This window comes from Hyperolius riggenbachi, chromosome 8, assembly GCF_040937935.1.
Source record: "Hyperolius riggenbachi isolate aHypRig1 chromosome 8, aHypRig1.pri, whole genome shotgun sequence".
Classification (NCBI taxonomy): Eukaryota; Metazoa; Chordata; class Amphibia; order Anura; family Hyperoliidae; genus Hyperolius; species Hyperolius riggenbachi.
Genome location: NC_090653.1, coordinates 107,077,122 through 107,086,736, shown reverse-complemented (window position 1 = coordinate 107,086,736; position 9,615 = coordinate 107,077,122).

Sequence of the window (9,615 nt, the reverse complement as noted above, 5' to 3'; positions counted from 1 at the left end):
CTGCGAATAAAACGGTTAAACACACGATATTCTGTCTAGCCAACAACAAACAAACAGTAGCGTATCTTCAGAGACCCGGGATCATTTCTGTGTGTGCTGATAAGCAGGGTAGCGAAACAGTGAATGACTTGGGGAAAGTCGTTTATTCACGCAATATAAATAATTAATATACACAGACAATTATGAAAATCAACAATTATGAAAACAGTAATAGCCAGTATGAAAAATAAAAGAAGGGAGAAAAATACTTAGTTCCTGGAAAGATGTCCTGTTTGTGGGAAAAATCAGAGTTCTGGTTTCCAATCAAGTTCAAGCAAACGGTTTCAAGTTCTTAGAGTTCTTTGTTCAGATGGGTCAGCAAAATGGCCACCAGCCCTATGTCCTCTGGCTGGCAGCAGATTGTCATGAAGATGGTAAAGGGAGGAAGATCTTCTCAGGCAGCTCATTCACTTTTAATGGAGATGAGCTCAGAGGCGGGCTTCCAGAGTCGGCCCCCTAGGCCGGACTATGGTAATCACACCTGGGCAGGGGCTTTAGCAAAGCCATAATCCTGACAGGTTCCCTAGGCCGACCTGCGCGGCCGGCACACAGATAATAATTACATATTCTCGATCCCCAGAACCTACCGATTAATATGATATCAAACTTGGGCATGTTTGCATGCCCGGTTACAAAACGGTGGAATTCCCAGCGTTCTGGTTAGGCTAGGGGCCCAAATTTAATATCAAAACACTCACAAGCTCCGGACCAGCAGAATGATATAACTTTCACATTTCTCCGATGTATGGTACTTCTAAAACATGCATAAAGATCATAACTCTATGTTTCCCTATCCTGGCTGAATGGTTCCGCTAAGTCTGCCCCCTGCTGGGATTAGCTTCCTTGGCTCTGAAAAGACTCCTGGTTTGTTAATTAACATCTCCATGAGATCAGCTAAGTGTCACCTGGTTCCCAGAGCCAAAAGGGAAATTGTGCCTTCCACAGGGAATATGTCCCAGCTAATTAACAGCTTCCCCCCAGGCTGTCACTGTAGCTTAGGAACAGCTGGGGAATCTGTCTTAGCTGAGGGATACTGTCTGAAGCGCAATCGATGCAGGAATCGAGTGCGATCGTTCTTTACTTCACGGGCGGTGCCAGGACGCGCCTGCGTCCCCGCAACCGTCCGTGACAGCCCTCCCCCTTGTCCGCGGCTCAGCCACTCATCCGCAAGATGTGTGGCGGCGCCGCTAACCTGGCTGACGGGCCTCGAGTTGCCGGTACGGCGGGAAAACCTATTGGAGCCTGTGGCTCGGTTCCCCTGGACCGGTCGCGGTCTGCTACCCTCAGGGTTGACCCAACATGGACCGTTCTGGACAGGGCGTTTGCGCCACTGCAGTCGGACGTGGTGTCTGCCGGGACTGCTGACAACGGGCAGTGGGTTGGTTAGGTCAACAGCCAGCCCACGCAGGGTTCCCCTGCTAAGTGGCTGTGGACCTAAGGGAACCCCGCGGGAATCCCTGGACCTTCCCAGCTCCTGACAGACGGCACATGCCCTGCAGTAGTTTGCTACATCCCTGTTCATCCGGGGCCAATAAAACTGGTTCCGAATACCGGCGAGTGTCTTGCGGACCCCTGAGTGCCCTGTCAGAGGATTACCATGTGCGGATTTCAGCACATGTCCCCTGAACGCACTCGGGACCACAAGCCATTTGGTATTCGCGTGGGATCTACCTGTAGGGGGCTGTGCAGACTCACTGTACAGTCTCCCACCTTCCCAGTACACCTTGAAAGCGGCCCCGTCTGCGAGGGGCTCAGCGGCTTGCTGCATGAGCACCTCCAGGCTTGGGTCACTTTGTAGTGCGGCTGAGAATACGGCGCTGTCAGTTTCAGCCAACTGGCTCATGTCACACGAGGCCAGCGGCTGAAAGGTCTCATCCCTGCGGTCAGAGGAGGGGGAGGAGGCCGGAACCCCCTCCACCTGTTCTGAGCTCGGGTTCTGAGCAGTGCAGCTGCGCGGTATTGCTAGCACAGGTACACTGTCAGAATGGCACAGACGGACATTACTCAGATCATCATTGCATGCAGTAATGACATTGACAGGTATAGACATTTTTTCATTACAGACAGGTTGTACAGGAGACTCAGGTACAGTTACAGCATCATCACAACAGACAGTCTGTACCTCAAACTCAGGTGCCTTTGAAGCAGGCACTATTGAACCTGGTACCCTTGAACTGGGCACATTCAACCCACCTCCCCCTGGTGCTCCCCCAAGTGTATAAAGTACCTGGTGGTGGGTGGAGAGTCCGTCTCCTTCCGTGAGCGACAAGGCGGTCGTGGCAGGTTCATAGTAGGACACAAGCTTGCCCAAATCAGTCCCTAGCAACACAGGGACTGGGAGATCCTTCATAACCCCAACAACCCTTTCTTGGACCCCTCCCACTCCCCAATCCAGCTTCACTCTGGCGTGGGCTATGTGAAAAAGGGTGCCTTCTACTCCAGTAAGGGCAAGGGATCGGCTGGAGCTGATGCTCTCCTTTGGCACAAGGTGTGAGTGAACTAACGTGATGTCAGCTCCGGTGTCTCGGAATCCGGTGACAACTTTGCCGTTCACTCTAACAAGTTGCTGCTGGTCGGTTCGGTCGCGGATTTCCTTTCCGCGGGCAAACAGGACAAAATCGGATGATCCAGGCTGTGGTTCGCTGGCGGGTTGCCTCTGCTGTGGGTGAGGTGCAGGTGATGCAGATGATCCAGGTGCTGGTGGTGTCTGTCTCCGCTCCGGACAGTCGAATTTCATGTGTCCGGGCTGGCGGCAGTAGTGACAGGTGACCTCTCCAGGCGCTGCAGGCCTGGGTGCAGCAGCTGCGCTGGGTGGCCTCTGTGGCGGACGGCTCACAGGGGCAGGAGGGTCTGCCGAGGTATTGGGCTGACCTCCTCTCCAGCTGGATGGGACAGTTCTGCGGGTATCAGCCACCCGGGTAGTTGCAAAAGTCTCAGCAAGGTCTGCAGCGACAGTTGTTGAAGCCGGCCTGCGTTCTAGCACAAACTGGCGTACACCAGCAGGGCAAATGTTCAGAAATTGTTCCAGGACTATCAAGTCCTCCAGGACATCATAAGACCCTTTGGTGAGGCCTAGTGTCCACTGGCGGAGTGTGGTGAGCAAGCTGCTGGCCACATCTCGGTACGAATCAGAAGGCTTTTTCTGCCAGGCCCTGAACTTTTTCCGATAGGCTTCTGGCGTCAGCTGGTACTTAGTAATGATAGCGTCTTTTATAGCAGCATAATCATTATCCTTCTCCGCAGGCAATTCTGCGAAGGCATCAAGCGCTTTGTAGCGCAGCAAAGGTGTCAGATGTCTGGCCCACTGGTCTTGGGACAGACGATACTGACGGCATGCTTTTTCAAAAGATCGCAAAAACAAGTCAATGTCTGTGTCTTTCTCAATATTAGCAAATTTAAATTTTGCACTTACGGGTGGTGCAGCTCCTTCAGCAGGGAGGCTGGGCGGTGAACTCCGGCTGGCCTGTTGAACCTTTGCCATGTTGAGCTCATGCTGTCGTTGGCGCTCCCGCTCAGCGGCATCCCTCTCCGCGTGGCGTTCAGCAGCAGCAGCAGCAGCTTTGCGTTCTGCAGATTGGCGCTCCCGTTCCTCTCGTGCATCCATGTACTGCATGTACTTGTCCAGGTCAGTCTCCATCAGCTTTTGTAATGCCTGCTGCATTACCGGGTCAGCACCCATGGACAGTCCAGTACTGGCCAGTTCCGGGCGAGTAATGTCAGAAACTCTGGGATTGGGGTCCATACTGACAGTCTCTGGCGTAACTGTTGCAACAGGGCCCGCAGGATGCTCAACCTCTGTACGCCTAAGATCTTCAGCCTCTGGTTCCCCTTGATTGTCAGATGGGCTGGTATCCACCTCAGCGGACACTCCCGGCTCCCGCAGTTGCTGGGCATCCCATCTGGACAAGTCTGCTATCAGGTCCCGTTTTGTCTTGCGGAGGATGCCAATGCCCCTCTCTTCGCAAAGATTTTCCAGGTCTGCTAGGCACATGTTCTGGTAGTTCCCGGACATTTCCATGCCAAATAAAATAAAACTTTGGGGAAGGGGTACTGGCTACACAGTCTCTCTGTATATATAAAAAATATATTGCCTTCCAGCTACACCAACGAATTAGTTCGTTTCTCGATAGCGCTAGCGCTATCGCAGATACTTTCAGCACAACACAGATCCAACCGCTGCCTAACACTGTCACAGGAGCTCTAGTGGCTGACCGCACTTAGCCTTCTAAACGGTGCCAGCGCACAGATCGCGCGAACTCTGGTCGCAGTCAATGCGCAGGAACCGTTAAGAATTAGCCGCAGACAACTCAGAAGGGAGCCTGTGAGACACGGGTGATTACAACGTCACCTACTGGTTCAGAGTAAACTGCCACCACCGCGGTTACTATGGGACCGTGGGGCCCACTAACTGACTGACTAATCCTGCGAATAAAACGGTTAAACACACGATATTCTGTCTAGCCAACAACAAACAAACAGTAGCGTATCTTCAGAGACCCGGGATCATTTCTGTGTGTGCTGATAAGCAGGGTAGCGAAACAGTGAATGACTTGGGGAAAGTCGTTTATTCACGCAATATAAATAATTAATATACACAGACAATTATGAAAATCAATAATTATGAAAACAGTAATAGCCAGTATGAAAAATAAAAGAAGGGAGAAAAATACTTAGTTCCTGGAAAGATGTCCTGTTTGTGGGAAAAATCAGAGTTCTGGTTTCCAATCAAGTTCAAGCAAACGGTTTCAAGTTCTTAGAGTTCTTTGTTCAGATGGGTCAGCAAAATGGCCACCAGCCCTATGTCCTCTGGCTGGCAGCAGATTGTCATGAAGATGGTAAAGGGAGGAAGATCTTCTCAGGCAGCTCATTCACTTTTAATGGAGATGAGCTCAGAGGCGGGCTTCCAGAGTCGGCCCCCTAGGCCGGACTATGGTAATCACACCTGGGCAGGGGCTTTAGCAAAGCCATAATCCTGACAGGTTCCCTAGGCCGACCTGCGCGGCCGGCACACAGATAATAATTACATATTCTCGATCCCCAGAACCTACCGATTAATATGATATCAAACTTGGGCATGTTTGCATGCCCGGTTACAAAACGGTGGAATTCCCAGCGTTCTGGTTAGGCTAGGGGCCCAAATTTAATATCAAAACACTCACAAGCTCCGGACCAGCAGAATGATATAACTTTCACATTTCTCCGATGTATGGTACTTCTAAAACATGCATAAAGATCATAACTCTATGTTTCCCTATCCTGGCTGAATGGTTCCGCTAAGTCTGCCCCCTGCTGGGATTAGCTTCCTTGGCTCTGAAAAGACTCCTGGTTTGTTAATTAACATCTCCATGAGATCAGCTAAGTGTCACCTGGTTCCCAGAGCCAAAAGGGAAATTGTGCCTTCCACAGGGAATATGTCCCAGCTAATTAACAGCTTCCCCCCAGGCTGTCACTGTAGCTTAGGAACAGCTGGGGAATCTGTCTTAGCTGAGGGATACTGTCTGAAGCGCAATCGATGCAGGAATCGAGTGCGATCGTTCTTTACTTCACGGGCGGTGCCAGGACGCGCCTGCGTCCCCGCAACCGTCCGTGACATATGTACCCACAGAGTGGAAGTGATACTTCATTGGAGTTCCGTCTTGCTCATTTAAAGCTGAATAACTGCAAAAACATTTTGTTTTTAGAAAGGACATTTTTGTGTCTTCATCTCAGGGTGCAAAGCAACAAAGTTATAATGCTTTGATGGGGTGATTTTTGCTTTCTATTTCCACTGTATATTAAGTGATTCTGAGGTAGTCAGGGTCGGGTCACACTAGGTCTGTTTTTTTCCAGAGTGATGGCAGTGAACCAAAGAGCTGGATTTCTGGAAAGGCCAATAAGGCCTGGGCCTTGGACAGCTGTAGCCCAAGGGGGCACCTGGACATGAAAGACTGGTTGCTACATATGAAAGAGATGAAAGAGAAAGCTGAAAATGAGGAGCAGCACATGAAAAAAGGGAAACGGATGTTTATGGGAGCTGTTCATGAAATATAGGGGCCGCTGCACATGGATAATACACATGGAAGAGGGGGCTGCACAAGAAAATGGAGCCACAACATACTTGGCCTAGGGATACAAAAAGTATAAATTCAGCCTTAACCACTTGCCGACCGCACACTTATACCGTGCGGCGGCAAAGTGGTAGCTGGAGGACCAGCGACGCAGATCTGCGTCGCCAGGTGCCTCCCTAATTAATCAGGAAAGGCCGCTCGCGCGAGCGGCAGTTTTCTGTTAGATCACGGAGCGGGTCTCCGTGAATAGCCTGCGAGCCGCTGATTGCGTAAACGTAGGAGACATATGTCTCCTTTGTTTACATTGTACGGCGCTGCTGCAAAACGTAAAAAAAAAGTCTGCAAAAGTCGGTAAATAAGAATAATTTTGCGCAAAAATTTTTTAATTCACAATGAAAAATGGGGGCATTATTTATGCCTTAACTACTGATTTTTTAATCACCTACAAGTACCTGGTGATATTTTTCCCTTCTAGAGCCTTTAGCGCTGTGATTGCTGGACCTATTTTTTTTTACTATATTTCCAAATTTTTTTCTGCATGTTTACCGCCTGTTTCTGCACTTTTTTACACATCGTGGAAAACATGCGGAAAATTTTTAGTGAATGTGGTAAAAATGTGGAAATTACCACTGACAGTAATTTGTTGGTAAAAAAATCCATGGCCACATGTGTGATTGAGAATAGAGCCCAATGTGAAGAAGCCAAGTGATGTAATGTAGTTGATGTACTCTGAAAATGTCCTTCTGGGCGCAGAGGAAGGGGCGGCGCTGTGATGGCGGGGGGAGCCGGAGCCGCGGGGAGGGCAGCCCGACCTCTTCCTCCCTCTCCTCTCCCGCCCGCCCTCCGTGCTCCCCCCTCGGACTGCAGCAGAGTTAGCGCGCAGGGAAGCGCTGCTGTACACAGTTGTTACTCACCTTCCTGGATCCGATCGCCGCTCACGCCCTGCTGGTCTCCTCTCTGCAATGTAGCCTGATACACACGTCACACTGCTTCCTATGTAAACAGGAAGCAGCGTGTGTATCAGGCTACATTGCAGAGAGGAGACCAGCAGGGCGTGAGCGGCGATCGGATCCAGGGAGGTGAGTAACTGTGTATAGCAGCGCTTCCCTGCACGCTAACTCTGCTGCAGTCCGAGGGGGGAGCATGGAGGGCGGCCGGGAGAGGAGAGGGAGGAAGAGGTCGGGCTGCCCTCCCACCGCGGCTCCGGCTACCCCCGCCATTGAGGGGGCACCTACCTACTTAACCTATACTGGGCAAGCTACCTATCTATCCTATACTGGGGGGCACCTACCTAATCTAACCTGTACTGGGGGCAGCTACCTATCTATCCTATACTGGGGGTCATCTACCTAATCTAACCTGTACTGGGGGCAGCTACCTATCTATCCTATACTGGGGGGCACCTACCTAATCTAACCTGTACTGGGGGCAGCTACCTATCTATCCTATACTGGGGGGGCACCTACCTAATCTAACCTGTGCTGGGGGGCAGCTACCTATCTAACCTATACTGGGGGCAGCTACCTATCTAACCTACACTGGGGGCACCTACCTAATCTAACCTGTACTGGGGGGCAGCTACCTATCTAACCTATACTGGGGGCAGCTACCTATCTATACTATACGGGGGGCACCTACCTAATCTAACCTGTACTGGGGGCAGCTACCTATCTAACCTATACTGGGGGGCATCTACCTAATCTAACCTGTACTGGGGGGCACCTACCTATCTATCCTATACTGGGGGCACCTACCTAATATAACCTGTACTGGGGGAAGCTACCTATCTATCTATCCTATACTGGGGGGCACCTACCTAATCTAACCTGTACTGGGGGGCAGCTACCTATCTAACCTATACTGGGGGCAGCTACCTATCTAACCTATGCTGGGGGGCAGCTACCTGTCTAACCTATGCTGGGGGGGGGGGGGCAGCTACCTGTCTAACCTATGCTGGGGGGCAGCTACCTGTCTAACCTATGCTGGGGGGCAGCTACCTATCTAATCTATACTGGGGGCACATACCTAATCTAACCTATACTGGGGGCACCTACCTATCTAACCTATACTGAGGGGCAGCTACCTAATCTAACCTATACTGGGGGGCAGCTACCTATCTAACCTATACTGGGGGCACTTATCTAACCTGTATTGGGGGCACCTACCTACCGAGCTAGCCTATACAGGTGGCAACTATACTGGCTACCTATACTGGGGGCACCTACCTAACTAACCTATACTGGGGGTACCTACCTATCTAACCTATGCTGGGGGCAACTATACTGGCTACCTATATTGGAGGCACCTACCTAGCTAACCTGTACTGGGGGCACCTACTTATCTAACTTATACCGGGGGGAGGGGTGCCTGCCTATCTAACATATACTGGGGGCAACTATACTGGCTACCTATACTGGAGGTAACTACCTGGCTAACCTATACGGGGGGCAACTTTACTGGCTCACCTATGTCTGGCCACCTATACTCGGGGGGGACCTACAGCTGGCCACCTATCCTGGGGGGGGGGGGGCGCAATTTTTACACCCTCGCCCTGGGTGCATTTTAGCCTAGAAACTGCACTGCTAATACTTATCACTCCTTCCATTCCTTCAGCTGCCGTTCTCCTGTAATCCTTCCCGATCTTCTCTGCAAGTCAGACGACTCTCCTGGCTTTTAATCAAGATATACTGCACCGCGCATCCGCAGTATGTCCATTCTGCTCCATGTAGTAGGTCCATTCTGCTCCCCCGTGGCCACGCATAATGATGTAGCAGGCTAATGCTACGTCATTATGCACGGCCACGGGAGAGCAGAATGGACATACTGCGCATGCGTGGCGCAGTATGTTCGGATTACAAGTCAGGAGAGTCATCTGACTTGTGATTTGCGGAGAAGATCGGGAAGGATTACAGGAGAACGGCTGACTGAGCAGAACGGAAGGAGTGGTAAGTATTAGCTCATACTACCCAATGCATTATCGTTTTTGAAAAAAAGCTGTTGACATCAGGTATTAATTTTTTGTAGCCCTAAAACCTGCATAACTTAGATGTAGCGTATTTATTACTCCGAACGGCCTCTTAGCACCTCATAGATTACCATACCTCCCAACTTTTTGAGATGAGAAAGAGGGACAATTAAGCCACACCCCTAGTCACCCATACCATAAAGAATTTATAAGAAAAATATGTTGTTTATCATTCAAACCACACTGGTCCTTTCTATCCTTGTTTATTCTGACATTCTCCTTCATATTAACATTTTAAAATTAGTAATATATCAATTTAAAGGATGGGAATAAAGTTTAGAGTCAAGTAAACATATTTTTTAGTAGAGAAATATATATATATTTACACAGAAAGAGGGACAAATGAGGGAGAAAGAGGGACAGGGCTCCCAAAGAGGGACTGTCCCTCCGAAAAAGTGACAGTTGGGAGCTATGGATTACATATGCTCTGACTCTGAGACAACACGTCTCTCCCCCATCACCCCCTGAAGCGCCCGCTCGCACCAGCCATTCTAGCGCAACAAG